General features: G+C 21.8%; 1 long non-coding RNA gene across 1 annotated transcript; it reads right to left on the bottom strand.

Moving 5' to 3' along the window:
- Positions 1–630: 630 nt before the first annotated feature.
- On the bottom strand, positions 631–14,059 carry LOC132927896 (uncharacterized). The gene is made up of 3 exons (XR_009661881.1): positions 13,878–14,059; positions 12,219–12,406; positions 631–943 (listed from the first exon to the last, which is right to left on the bottom strand). It is a non-coding gene; the product is annotated as an uncharacterized LOC132927896 (long non-coding RNA).
- Positions 14,060–16,543: the final 2,484 nt, after the last annotated feature.

Genomic DNA, 16,543 nt, shown 5'->3' with positions numbered 1-16,543 from the left:
ATATTAATTTTTAACATTCGACTTCATTAATATATAAAAAAATGATTTAAGAAATATCAATAAAATTGTATAAATAATAGTTCATAATGGTAAATAAGAATGATTTTCTCTATCAAATGGTCAAGGCCTTAATACATTAACTTAAGAATTAATTATTTAACAATCATTTAAAAATATTAATGTTATTCACACGACAAATTATAATATGAAAGCATGATTTAGAGTGTTTATGAAATATCAGGTAAAATAGTGTAATTAAAAGTTTATAATGGTAATTTAGAATAATTATATATATCAAATGGTCAAAGCCTCAATATATTAACTTAATAATTAATACTATTAAACTATTATAAACAATTTTAATTTTATAAATTTGACTACATTAAAATATAAAATAATGGTTTCTGAAATATCAGGAAAATTGTATAAAAAATAGTTTATAATGGTAAATTAGAATGATTTTCTCTATCTAATGGCCAAGGCTTCAATATATTAACTTTAGAATTGTTTATTTTATAATAATTTATAAATATATATATTTGACATTTATCAAAATAATCATTAAATTGCATGATTTAGATTAATTATGAAGGATCAGGTAAAAATGTATAAATATATTAACAAATAAAATTATCATATGATAGCATGTTTTATATTGTTTATGAAGTATGAGTTTAAATGAATTATATGGACGTTAGTTAAGGTAATTAAAATTCAGTTACTTAATCTAATTGTAAGGGTATCATGACACTCACTTTTTGTTACACTACTATTAATTTTCAATTAATTATATTCAATAACCATTCTATGTACAATGCATAAAACCATGAATATTATCGTTATCTATGCATCCATTTTAAGCATAGGCAGTTGAAACATTCACATGTGGTAGAAATGTAAATACATGTCTCAGCATTCCTTGAGTGATCTGCTGTACTGCCATCTAAAAAAATGTAGTCAGTTAAATATGTATAATGGTTGGAGAATAACTTAAGAGTACAGTGTTTTATAAGTGGTTTAAAGTATGAATTTTTAAAATGTGTTAAAATTAACATATGAAAGCATGTATTATATTGTTTATGAAGTATGAGCTTAAATGAATTGTATGGACGTTAGTTATGGTAATTAAAAATCAGTTACTTAATCTAATCGTAAGGGTTACCATGAAACTAAACTGAGAAATGAGTGTTTTATAAGTAATAAATAATAAAAATTTTAAATATAAGTTAAAATTAACATTTGGAATCATGTTTTATAGTGTTTATGAAGTATGAGCTTAAATGAATTGTATGGACGTTAGTTAAGGTAATTAAAATTCAATAACTTGATCAAATTGTTAGGGTTTCATTACACTAACTTGAAAAATGAGTGTTTAATAAGTATTTATAAATATGAATTTTTAATGATTTAAAATTAACATATGAAAGCATGTTTAAAAGTGTTTATAAATCATGAGCTTAAATGAAGTGACAGATGTTAGTTATGGTAATTAAAAATCAGTTACTTAATCTAATCGTAAGGGTTACCATGAAACTAACTTGAGAAATGAGTGTTTTATAAGTATTTAGAAATATGAATTTGTAATATTCGTCAATATTCTCATATAAAAACATATTTTATAGTTTTTATGAAGTATGAGCTTTAATGAATTTTAAAGAAGTTAGTTATGGTAAATAAGAACCATTTATTTAATCTATTGTTCTGGGATTCATGACACTTACTTGAGAATTGAGTGTATTGTAAGTAGTTAGAAATATGAATTATTAATACGAGTTAAAATTAACATTTGAATGTATGTATTATACAGTTTATGAAGTATGAGCTTTAATGAATTTTATGGACGTTAGTTAAAGTAATTAAAAATCAGTTACTAAATCTAATTGTTAGAGTTACCATGTTACTAACTTGAGAAATGAGTGTTTTATAAGTAATTAATAATAACAATTATAAATATAAGTAAAAATTAACATTTGAAAGCATGTTTTATAGTGTTTATGAAGTATGAGTTTAAATGAATTATATGGACGTTAGCTATGGTTATTAAAATTCAATAACTTGATCTAATTGTAAGGGTTTCATTACACTAACTTAAAAAATGAGTGTTATTAAGTATTTATAATTATGAATTTTTAATGATTTAAAATTAACATATGAAAGCATGTATTATGGTGTTTATGAAGCATGAGCTTAAATGAATTTACGGATGTTAGTTATGGTAATTAAAAAGCAGTTACTTAATCTAATTGTTAGGGTTTCATGAAACTAACCTGAGAAATGAGTGTTTTATAAGTAATTAATAATAACAATTTTAAATATAAGTAAAAATTAACATTTGAAAGCATGTTTTATAGTGTTTATGAAGTATGAGCTTTAATGAATTTTAAAGACGTTAGTTATGGTAAATAAGAACCATTTATTCAATCTATTGTACTGGGTTTCATGACACTTACTTGAGAATTGAGTGTATTGTAAGTAGTTAGAAATATGAATTATTAATACGAGTTAAAATTAACATTTGAAAGCATGTTTTATAGTGTTTATGAAGTATGAGCTTAAATGAATTATATGGACGTTAGTTAAGATAATTAAAATTCAATAACTTGATCAAATTGTTAGAGTTTCATTTCACTAACTTAAAAAATGAGTGTTTAATAAGTATTTATAAATATGAATTTTTAATGATTTAAAATTAACATATGAAAGCATGTATTATATTGTTTATGAAGTATGAGCTTAAATGTATTTACGGATGTTAGTTATGGTAATTAAAAAGCAGTTACTTAATCTAATTGTTAGGGTTTCATGAAACTAACCTGAGAAATAAGTGTTTTATAAGTAATTAATACTAACAATTTTAAATATAAGTAAAAATTAACATTTGAAAGCATGTTTTGTAGTGTTTATGAAGTATGAGCTTAAATGAATTATGTGGACGTTAGTTAAGGTAATTAAAATTCAATAACTTGATCAAATTGTTAGGGTTTCATTACAATAACTTAAAAAATGAGTGTTTAATATGTAATTATAAATATGAATTTTTAATGATTTAAAATTAACATATGAAAGCATGTATTATACAGTTTATGAAGTATGAGCTTTAATGAATTTTATGGACGTTAGTTAAAGTAATTAAAAATCAGTAACTTAATCTAATTGTTAGGGTTACCATGTCACTAACTTGAGAAATGAGTGTTTAATAAGTATTTAGAAATATGAATTTTTAATGATTTAAAATTAACATATGAAAGCATGTATTATATTGTTTATGAAGTATGAGCTTAAATGTATTTACGGATGTTAGTTATGGTAATTAAAAAGCAGTTACTTAATCTAATTGTTAGGGTTTCATGAAACTAACCTGAGAAATAAGTGTTTTATAAGTAATTAATAATAACAATTTTAAATATAAGTAAAAATTAACATTTGAAAGCATGTTTTATAGTGTTTATGAAGTATGAGCTTTAATGAATTTTAAAGACGTTAGTTATGGTAAATAAGAACCATTTATTCAATCTATTGTACTGGGTTTCATGACACTTACTTGAGAATTGAGTGTATTGTAAATAGTTAGAAATATGAATTATTAATACGAGTTAAAATTAACATTTGAAAGCATGTTTTATAGTGTTTATGAAGTATGAGCTTAAATGAATTATATGGACGTTAGTTAAGGTAATTAAAATTCAATAACTTGATCAAATAGTTAGAGTTTCATTTCACTAACTTAAAAAATGAGTGTTTAATAAGTATTTATAAATATGAATTTTTCATATTCGTCAATATTCTCATATAAAAACATATTTTATAGTTTTTATGAAGTATGAGCTTTAATGAATTTTAAAGAAGTTAGTTATGGTAAATAAGAACCATTTATTCAATCTATTGTTCTGGGTTTCATGACACTTACTTGAGAATTGAGTGTATTGTAAGTAGTTAGAAATATGAATTATTAATACGAGTTAAAATTAACATTTGAAAGCATGATTTATAGTGTTTATGAAGTATGAGCTTAAATGAATTATATGTAAGTTAATTATGAAATATAAAATGATTGGAGAATAACTTAAGAATACTGTTTTTTATAAGTAATTAATAATAACAATTTTAAATATAAGTAAAAATTAACATTTGAAAGCATGATTTATAGTGTTTATGAAGTATGAGCTTAAATGAATTATATGTAAGTTAATTATGAAATATAAAATGATTGGAGAATAACTTAAGAATACTGTTTTTTATAAGTAATTAATAATAACAATTTTAAATATAAGTAAAAAATTACCATTTGAAAGCATGTTTTATAGTTTTTATGAAGTATGAGTTTAAATGAATTATATGGACGTTAGTTATGGTAATTAAAATTCAATAACTTGATCAAATTGTTAGGGTTTCATTACAATAACTTAAAAAATGAGTGTTTAATATGTATTTATAAATATGAATTTTTAATGATTTAAAATTAACATATGAAAGCAGGTATTATAGTGTTTATGAAGCATGAGCTTAAATGAATTTACGGATGTTAGTTATGGTAATTAAAAAGCAGTTACTTAATCTAATTGTTAGGGTTTCATGAAACTAACCTGAAAAATGAGTGTTTTATAAATAATTAATAATAAAAATTTCAAATATAAGTTAAAATTAACATTTGAAAGCATGTTGTATAGCGTTTATGAAGTATGAGTTTAAATGAATTATATGGACGTTAGTTATGGTAATTAAAATTCAATAACTTGATCTAATTGTAAGGGTTTCATTACACTAACTTAAAAAATGAGTGTTTAATAAGTATTTATAATAATGAATTTTTAATGATTTAAAATTAACATATGAAAGCATGTTTATAAGTGTATATAAAGTATGAGCTTAAATGAATTATATAGAAGTTAATTAAGGTAATTAAAATTTTATAATTTAATCTAATTGTTAGAGTTTCATGAAACTAACCTGAGAAATGAGTGTTTTATAAGTAATTAATAATAACAATTTTAAATATAAGTAAAAATTAACATTTGAAAGCATGTTTTATAGTGTTTATGAAGTATGAGCTTAAATAAATTATATGGACGTTAGTTAAGGTAATTAAAATTCAATAACTTGATCAAATTGTTAAGGTTTCATTACACTTACTTGAAAAATGAGTGTTTAATAAGTATTTATAAATATGAATTTTTAATGAATTAAATTTAACATATGAAACCATGTTTATAAGTGTATATAAAGTATGAGCTTAAATGAATTATAGGAAGTTAATTATGAAATATAAAATGATTGGAGAATAACTTAAGAATACTGTTTTTTATGAGTAATTAATAATAAAAATTTTAAATATAAGTTAAAATTAACATATGAAAGCATGTATTATACTGCTTATGAAGTATGAGCTTTAATGAATTTTATGGACGTAAGTTAAAGTAATTAAAAATCAGTTACTTATTCTAATTGTTAGGGTTACCATGTCACTAACTTGAGAAATGAGTGTTTAATAAGTATTTAGAAATATGAAGTTTTAATGATTTAAAATTAACATATGAAAGCATTTATTATAGTGAATATGAAGCATGAGCTTAAATGAACTATAGGAAGTTAATTATGAAATATAAAATGCTTGGAGAATAACTTAAGAATACTGTTTTTTATAAGTAATTAATAATAAATATTTTAAATATAAGTTAAAATTAACATATGAAAGCATGTATTGTACTGCGTATGAAGTATGAGCTTTAATGAATTTTATGGACGTTAGTTAAAGTAATTAAAAATCAGTTACTTATTCTAATTGTTAGGGATACCATGTCACTAACTTGAGAAATGAGTGTTTAATAAGTATTAAGAAATATGAATTTTTAATGATTTAAAATTAACATATGAAAGCATGTATTATAGTGTAAATGAAGTATGAGCTTAAATGAATTATATGGACGTTAGTTAAGGTAATTAAAATTCAATAACTTGATCAAATTGTTAAGGTTTCATTACACTTACTTGAAAAATGAGTGTTTAATAAGTATTTATAAATATGAATTTTTAATGATTTAAATTTAACATATGAAACCATGTTTATAAGTGTATATAAAGTATGAGCTTAAATGAATTATAGGAAGTTAATTATGAAATATAAAATGATTGGAGAATAACTTAAGAATACTGTTTTTTATAAGTAATTAATAATAAAAATTTTAAATATAAGTTAAAATTAACATATGAAAGCATGTATTATACTGCTTATGAAGTATGAGCTTTAATGAATTTTATGGACGTAAGTTAAAGTAATTAAAAATCAGTTACTTATTCTAATTGTTAGGGTTACCATGTCACTAACTTGAGAAATTAGTGTTTAATAAGTATTTAGAAATATGAAGTTTTAATGATTTAAAATTAACATATGAAAGCATTTATTATAATGTATATGAAGCATGAGCTTAAATGAATTATAGGAAGTTAATTATGAAATATAAAATGCTTGGAGAATAACTTAAGAATACTGTTTTTTATAAGTAATTAATAATAACAATTTTAAATATAAGTAAAAATTAACATTTGAAAGCATGTTTTATAGTGTTTATGAAGTATGAGCTTTAATGAATTTTAAAGACGTTAGTTATGGTAAATAAGAACCATTTATTCAATCTATTGTACTGGGTTTCATGACACTTACTTGAGAATTGAGTGTATTGTAAATAGTTAGAAATATGAATTATTAATACGAGTTAAAATTAACATTTGAAAGCATGTTTTATAGTGTTTATGAAGTATGAGCTTAAATGAATTATATGGACGTTAGTTAAGGTAATTAAAATTCAATAACTTGATCAAATAGTTAGAGTTTCATTTCACTAACTTAAAAAATGAGTGTTTAATAAGTATTTATAAATATGAATTTTTCATATTCGTCAATATTCTCATATAAAAACATATTTTATAGTTTTTATGAAGTATGAGCTTTAATGAATTTTAAAGAAGTTAGTTATGGTAAATAAGAACCATTTATTCAATCTATTGTTCTGGGTTTCATGACACTTACTTGAGAATTGAGTGTATTGTAAGTAGTTAGAAATATGAATTATTAATACGAGTTAAAATTAACATTTGAAAGCATGATTTATAGTGTTTATGAAGTATGAGCTTAAATGAATTATATGTAAGTTAATTATGAAATATAAAATGATTGGAGAATAACTTAAGAATACTGTTTTTTATAAGTAATTAATAATAACAATTTTAAATATAAGTAAAAATTAACATTTGAAAGCATGATTTATAGTGTTTATGAAGTATGAGCTTAAATGAATTATATGTAAGTTAATTATGAAATATAAAATGATTGGAGAATAACTTAAGAATACTGTTTTTTATAAGTAATTAATAATAACAATTTTAAATATAAGTAAAAAATTACCATTTGAAAGCATGTTTTATAGTTTTTATGAAGTATGAGTTTAAATGAATTATATGGACGTTAGTTATGGTAATTAAAATTCAATAACTTGATCAAATTGTTAGGGTTTCATTACAATAACTTAAAAAATGAGTGTTTAATATGTATTTATAAATATGAATTTTTAATGATTTAAAATTAACATATGAAAGCAGGTATTATAGTGTTTATGAAGCATGAGCTTAAATGAATTTACGGATGTTAGTTATGGTAATTAAAAAGCAGTTACTTAATCTAATTGTTAGGGTTTCATGAAACTAACCTGAAAAATGAGTGTTTTATAAATAATTAATAATAAAAATTTCAAATATAAGTTAAAATTAACATATGAAAGCATGTATTATACTGCTTATGAAGTATGAGCTTTAATGAATTTTATGGACGTAAGTTAAAGTAATTAAAAATCAGTTACTTATTCTAATTGTTAGGGTTACCATGTCACTAACTTGAGAAATTAGTGTTTAATAAGTATTTAGAAATATGAAGTTTTAATGATTTAAAATTAACATATGAAAGCATTTATTATAATGTATATGAAGCATGAGCTTAAATGAATTATAGGAAGTTAATTATGAAATATAAAATGCTTGGAGAATAACTTAAGAATACTGTTTTTTATAAGTAATTAATAATAACAATTTTAAATATAAGTAAAAATTAACATTTGAAAGCATGTTTTATAGTGTTTATGAAGTATGAGCTTTAATGAATTTTAAAGACGTTAGTTATGGTAAATAAGAACCATTTATTCAATCTATTGTACTGGGTTTCATGACACTTACTTGAGAATTGAGTGTATTGTAAATAGTTAGAAATATGAATTATTAATACGAGTTAAAATTAACATTTGAAAGCATGTTTTATAGTGTTTATGAAGTATGAGCTTAAATGAATTATATGGACGTTAGTTAAGGTAATTAAAATTCAATAACTTGATCAAATAGTTAGAGTTTCATTTCACTAACTTAAAAAATGAGTGTTTAATAAGTATTTATAAATATGAATTTTTCATATTCGTCAATATTCTCATATAAAAACATATTTTATAGTTTTTATGAAGTATGAGCTTTAATGAATTTTAAAGAAGTTAGTTATGGTAAATAAGAACCATTTATTCAATCTATTGTTCTGGGTTTCATGACACTTACTTGAGAATTGAGTGTATTGTAAGTAGTTAGAAATATGAATTATTAATACGAGTTAAAATTAACATTTGAAAGCATGATTTATAGTGTTTATGAAGTATGAGCTTAAATGAATTATATGTAAGTTAATTATGAAATATAAAATGATTGGAGAATAACTTAAGAATACTGTTTTTTATAAGTAATTAATAATAACAATTTTAAATATAAGTAAAAATTAACATTTGAAAGCATGATTTATAGTGTTTATGAAGTATGAGCTTAAATGAATTATATGTAAGTTAATTATGAAATATAAAATGATTGGAGAATAACTTAAGAATACTGTTTTTTATAAGTAATTAATAATAACAATTTTAAATATAAGTAAAAAATTACCATTTGAAAGCATGTTTTATAGTTTTTATGAAGTATGAGTTTAAATGAATTATATGGACGTTAGTTATGGTAATTAAAATTCAATAACTTGATCAAATTGTTAGGGTTTCATTACAATAACTTAAAAAATGAGTGTTTAATATGTATTTATAAATATGAATTTTTAATGATTTAAAATTAACATATGAAAGCAGGTATTATAGTGTTTATGAAGCATGAGCTTAAATGAATTTACGGATGTTAGTTATGGTAATTAAAAAGCAGTTACTTAATCTAATTGTTAGGGTTTCATGAAACTAACCTGAAAAATGAGTGTTTTATAAATAATTAATAATAAAAATTTCAAATATAAGTTAAAATTAACATTTGAAAGCATGTTGTATAGCGTTTATGAAGTATGAGTTTAAATGAATTATATGGACGTTAGTTATGGTAATTAAAATTCAATAACTTGATCTAATTGTAAGGGTTTCATTACACTAACTTAAAAAATGAGTGTTTAATAAGTATTTATAATAATGAATTTTTAATGATTTAAAATTAACATATGAAAGCATGTTTATAAGTGTATATAAAGTATGAGCTTAAATGAATTATAGGAAGTTAATTATGAAATATAAAATGATTGGAGAATAACTTAAGAATACTGTTTTTTATAAGTAATTAATAATAAAAATTTTAAATATAAGTTAAAATTAACATATGAAAGCATGTATTATACTGCTTATGAAGTATGAGCTTTAATGAATTTTATGGACGTAAGTTAAAGTAATTAAAAATCAGTTACTTATTCTAATTGTTAGGGTTACCATGTCACTAACTTGAGAAATGAGTGTTTAATAAGTATTTAGAAATATGAAGTTTTAATGATTTAAAATTAACATATGAAAGCATTTATTATAGTGAATATGAAGCATGAGCTTAAATGAACTATAGGAAGTTAATTATGAAATATAAAATGCTTGGAGAATAACTTAAGAATACTGTTTTTTATAAGTAATTAATAATAAATATTTTAAATATAAGTTAAAATTAACATATGAAAGCATGTATTGTACTGCGTATGAAGTATGAGCTTTAATGAATTTTATGGACGTTAGTTAAAGTAATTAAAAATCAGTTACTTATTCTAATTGTTAGGGATACCATGTCACTAACTTGAGAAATGAGTGTTTAATAAGTATTAAGAAATATGAATTTTTAATGATTTAAAATTAACATATGAAAGCATGTATTATAGTGTAAATGAAGTATGAGCTTAAATGAATTATATGGACGTTAGTTAAGGTAATTAAAATTCAATAACTTGATCAAATTGTTAAGGTTTCATTACACTTACTTGAAAAATGAGTGTTTAATAAGTATTTATAAATATGAATTTTTAATGATTTAAATTTAACATATGAAACCATGTTTATAAGTGTATATAAAGTATGAGCTTAAATGAATTATAGGAAGTTAATTATGAAATATAAAATGATTGGAGAATAACTTAAGAATACTGTTTTTTATAAGTAATTAATAATAAAAATTTTAAATATAAGTTAAAATTAACATATGAAAGCATGTATTATACTGCTTATGAAGTATGAGCTTTAATGAATTTTATGGACGTAAGTTAAAGTAATTAAAAATCAGTTACTTATTCTAATTGTTAGGGTTACCATGTCACTAACTTGAGAAATTAGTGTTTAATAAGTATTTAGAAATATGAAGTTTTAATGATTTAAAATTAACATATGAAAGCATTTATTATAATGTATATGAAGCATGAGCTTAAATGAATTATAGGAAGTTAATTATGAAATATAAAATGCTTGGAGAATAACTTAAGAATACTGTTTTTTATAAGTAATTAATAATAAATATTTTAAATATAAGTTAAAATTAACATATGAAAGCATGTATTGTACTGCGTATGAAGTATGAGCTTTAATGAATTTTATGGACGTTAGTTAAAGTAATTAAAAATCAGTTACTTATTCTAATTGTTAGGGATACCATGTCACTAACTTGAGAAATGAGTGTTTAATAAGTATTAAGAAATATGAATTTATAATGATTTAAAATTAACATATGAAAGCATGTATTATAGTGTAAATGAAGCATGAGCTTAAATGAATTATATGGTCGTTAATTACGGTAATTAAACTTCAATAACTTGATCAAATTGTTAGGGTTTTATTACACTTAAAAATGAGTGTTTAATAAGTATTTATAAATATGAATTTTTAATGATTTAAAATTAACATATGAAAGCATGTATTATACTGTTTATGAAATATGAGCTTTAATGAATTTTATGGACGTTAGTTTTAAGTAATTAAAAATCAGTTACTTAATCTAATTGTTAGTGTTACCATGTCACTAACTTGAGAAATGAGTGTATTAAAGTAGTTAGAAATATGAATTATTAATACGAGTTAAAATTAACATTTGAAAGCATGTTTTATAGTGTTTTTTTGAGTATGAGCTTAAATGAATTCTATGGAAGTTAATTATGAAATATATAATGGTTGGAGAATAACTTAAGAATACTGTTTTTTATAAGAAATAAATACTATAAATTTTTAATATGAGTTAAAATTAACATATGATAGCATGTTTTATATTGTTTATGAAGTATGAGATTAAACAAATTATTTGGTGTTAGTTAAGGTAATTTAAATTCAATAACTTGATCAAATTGTTAGGGTTTCATTACGCTAACTTGAAAAATGAGGTTTTAATAAGCATTTATAAATATGAATTTTTAATGATTTAAAATTAACATATGAAAGCATGTATTATAGTGTTTATGAAGTATGAGCTTAAATGAATTATATGGACGTTAGTTAAGGTAATTAAAATTCAATAACTTGATCAAATTGTTAGGGTTTCATTACGCTAACTTGAAAAATGAGGTTTTAATAAGCATTTATAAATATGAATTTTTAATGATTTAAAATTAACATATGAAAGCATGTATTATACTGTTTATGAAATATGAGCTTTAATGAATTTTATGGACGTTAGTTTTAAGTAATTAAAAATCAGTTACTTAATCTAATTGTTAGGGTTACCATGTCACTAACTTGAGAAATGAGTGTTTTATAAGTATTTATAAATATAAATTTTTCATATTCGTCAATATTATCATATAAAAACATATTTTATAGTTTTTATGAAGTATGAGCTTAAATTAATTATATGGAAGTTAGTTAAGGTAATTAAAATTCAATAACTTGATCTAATTGTAAGGGTATCATGACACTCACTTTTTGTTACACTACTATTAATTTTCTATTAATTATATTGAATAACCATTCAATGTACAATGCATAAAACCATGAATATTATCGTTATCTATGCATCCATTTTAAGCATAGGCAGTTGAAACTTTCACATGTGATAGAAATGTAAATACAAGTCTCAGTATTCCTTGAGTGATCTGCTGTACTGCCATCTAAAAAAATATAGTCAGTTAAATATGTATAATGGTTGGAGAATAACTTAAGAGTACAGTGTTTTATAAGCGTTTTAAAGTATGAATTTTTTAAATGTGTTAAAATTAACATATGAAAGCATGTATTATATTGTTTATGAGGTATGAGCTTAAATGAATTATATGGACGTTAGTTAAGGTAATTAAAATTCAATAACTAGAACAAATTGTTAGGGTTACCATGTCACTAACTTGCGAAATTAGTGTTTTATAAGTATTTATAAATATGAATTTTTAATAATTTAAAATTAACATATGAAAGCATGTATTATAGTGTTTATGAAGCATGAGCTTAAATGAATTTACAGATGTTAGTGATGGTAAATAAGAACCATTTATTTAATCTATTGTTCTGGGATTCATGACACTTACTTGAGAATTGAGTGTATTGTAATTAGTTAGAAATATGAATTATTAATACGAGTTAAAATTAACATTTGAAAGCATGTTTTATAGTGTATATGAAGTATGAGTTTAAATGAATTATTTGGTCGTTAGTTAAGGTAATTAAAATTCAATAACATGATCTAATTGTTAGGGTTTCATGAAACAAACCTGAGAAATGAGTGTTTTATAAATAATTAATAATAAAAATTTTTAATATGAGTTAAATTTAACATATGAAAGCATGTTTTATAGTGTTTATGAAGTATGAGCTTAAATTAATTATATGGAAGTTAGTTAAGGTAATTAAAATTCAATAACTTGATCTAATTGTAAGGGTTACCATGTCACTAACTTGAGAAATGAGTGTTTTATAAGTATTTAGAAACATGAATTTTTAATATTCGTCAATATTATCATATAAAAACATATTTTATAGTTTTTATGAAGTATGAGCTTTAATAAATTATATGGAAGTTAGTTATGGTAAATAAGAACCATTTATTTAATCTATATTTCCGGGTTTCATGATACCAACTAGAGAATTGAGTGTATTGTAAGTAGTTAGAAATGTATATTAGTTTATTGAATATCAGGTTAAATTGTATAATTATTAGTTTTTAATGGTAAATTAGAATGATTTTCTCCATCTAAAGGTCAAGGTTACAATACATTAATTTAAGCATTGATTATTTTATATCATTAATAAATAAAAATTGTATACATTTATCACAATAATCATCTTATTGCATGTTTTATAGTGTTAATTATGTATATTAGTATAAGGTAAAAATGTATAAATAATAGTTTGTAACGGTAAATTTGAATGATTTTCTCTATATAATGGTCTAGGTTTCAATCCATTAACTAAATAAATGATTGTATTATATTGTTTTAAAAAATTTTAATTTTTAACATTTGATTTCATAAATATATAAAAAAATGATTTAAGAAATATCAATAAAATTGTATAAATAATAGTTCATAATGGTAAATTGGAATGATTTTCTCTATCAAAAGGTCAAGGCTTCGTTATCATGACACTCACTTTTTGTTACACTTCTATTAATTTTCTATTAATTATATTCAATAACCATTCTATGTACAATGCATAAAACTATGAATATTATCGTTATATATGCATCCATTTTAAGCATAGGCAGTTGAAACTTTCACATATGGTAGAAATGTAAATACATGTCTCAGCATTCCTTGAGTGATCTGCTGTACTGCCATCTAAAAAAATGTATTCAGTTAAATATGTATAATGATTGGAGAATAACTTAAGAATACTGTTTTTTATAAGTAATAAATACTATAAATTTTTAATATGAGTTAAAATTAACATATGATAGCATGTTTTATATTGTTTATGAAGTATGAGATTAATCAAATTATTTGGTCGTTAGTTAAGGTAATTAAAATTCAATAACTTGATCTAATTGTTAGGATTTCATGACACTAACTTGAGAAATGAGTGTTTTATAAATATTTAAAAATATGAATTTTTAATATTCGTCAATATTATCATACAAAAACATATTTTATAGTAGATGTATGAGCTTTAATGAATTTTATAGACGTTAGTTATGGTAAATAACCCAGATAGCATTTTCGGAATGATAATATTTTATTAATATTATATTTTCATTAAAATTATTATATTATAAGAAAAATATTAATATAACATTAAATAATCGTTCATTAAATAATATTATGAATATATTATTAATATAACATTAAATAATCGTTCATTAAATAATATTATGAATATATTATTAATATGAAATTATAAATGAAATAATTTAATAATATTCTGTTTATATTATTAATATGTTATTAAAAACGAATTGTTTAAATTATATTATGAATGTATTAATTATATGACATCACAATCGAAATAATAAAATAATATTCTGAATATATTATTATTATGTTATATATATGGATTGTTTAAATAATATTCTTAATATATTATCATTACGTTATCAAAAATGGGTTGTTTAAATTATATTTTTAATATTTGATTAATATAATATTAAAAATGAAATACTAAAATAATATTGATAGGTAGTATATATTATTTTTATATTGTAAGATATTAAGAAATTTATTGTCTTATAATAATTATGACTGGGATTTTAATTTTAAAGTACCTATTTAAATTTTATATGTATTTTTATGCGTATAAGACAATAGATTTTATGTTTTTATGGTCTTATATTAGACTTCCTCTTCCTCTCCCGAGGACCTCTAGCTTTTTTTACTCTTGGAGTACCTATTTATTTACAATGGATTTTAAGGCATCTTTTTCTATCGTAGTTCTTATAATACTTAAATACTGTTCTTACTAATTTTGAAAGAATAAGATATTCAAATCAATTGAAGTTATTATTCGCGCGTCCACGATCTGCATTACATATGTAATAATGTATTAGTGCGTGTTTCCACGATTGTTTTAATTTTTATATCAAATAATTAAAATAGGTAATGATGATATCTGCTGCGGCTTTTAATTGCGTAAAATGATTATTGATTATATTAAATGCTTTGTGTTGTAACGTTTAAGCGAATAAAATCGCATAGTTGGTCTATAAAAAAAATAGTGTTAACAATATAGTAACCATTGTTATATAAATATATAATAATAGTCGTCAGACACCGACTAAAATATTATCTGTATTAACTATTAAGTATAAAATTATTCCCCACTTTGATTTAAAATTAGAAATACGGCTATCGGACGATGGCGAAGACGACGATAACGAATGCATTTACCCGATTTAGGATTTTCCCAGTAATAACCGTCCGTGTGTCTTGCAGTCACAATAAACACATATCTTCTCACTGTTATTTTTCCATGGAACGTCGAAGGTATAGCCGCTACTCGTAAATACTCCGTGTCTATATGTATCATATTGTTCAGATTTTACGGTATTGTGCACATTACATTTTACTTTGGTGAAATAATATTATTATATTACGATTGGCTTTGGCACTTTGGCTATTAATTATCATTATATTATTATAACTTCAGTCTTCAATAAACTACAGAAGTGTCTACCCAGACAACTGTTTTATAGGTAAGTAATATAATAAGGTACATACAAATTTTAATTTTTTGATATTTTTAATTTTTTTTATTGTTTATTTAAATACAATTGTAAGTTGTTACTATAGGTAGGTAGTAGGTACAAATAGTATAAATAGTATATATAGTATAATATATAGTATTAATAATAGGTACGTACCTATATTATTATTCTTTAAAAATCTGATTTCTATCTATTCAAAATGTTTTATTATATACATTTCTCAATTAATATACTTATTCCTATCCATTAGTAATGTGTAAGTAATCTTAAAATATATTGCACGTAGTACGTACAACATACTTATTTTAGTTTTAATGTGTATAATATAATGGATAAAGTTTTCTTTTAATAAGTTATCAATTGTATTTAACTAACATATTAGTTGTTATATAAATATATAACACAATAGAGTGAAACAGTAAATTCCTAGGTACCTATATGATCCTTAAATTTTTAATGTTTTATGTTTTATTTTGTTTTTATTTAATTCATAAACTGTTCTTACACAACATAACACTATATAGTTATTTCAACTGTTTACTCGATTGTATTATTATTATTATTATTATTATTAATATTCAGTGATGGAGAAGAGAATGTTAATTAATTTCTTGTTAGA

Source organism: Rhopalosiphum padi, chromosome 3, assembly GCF_020882245.1.
Source record: "Rhopalosiphum padi isolate XX-2018 chromosome 3, ASM2088224v1, whole genome shotgun sequence".
NCBI lineage: Eukaryota > Metazoa > Arthropoda > Insecta > Hemiptera > Aphididae > Rhopalosiphum > Rhopalosiphum padi.
The sequence above is the reverse complement of the archived record's forward strand: the minus strand, read 5'-3'. Positions and strand labels throughout refer to the sequence as shown.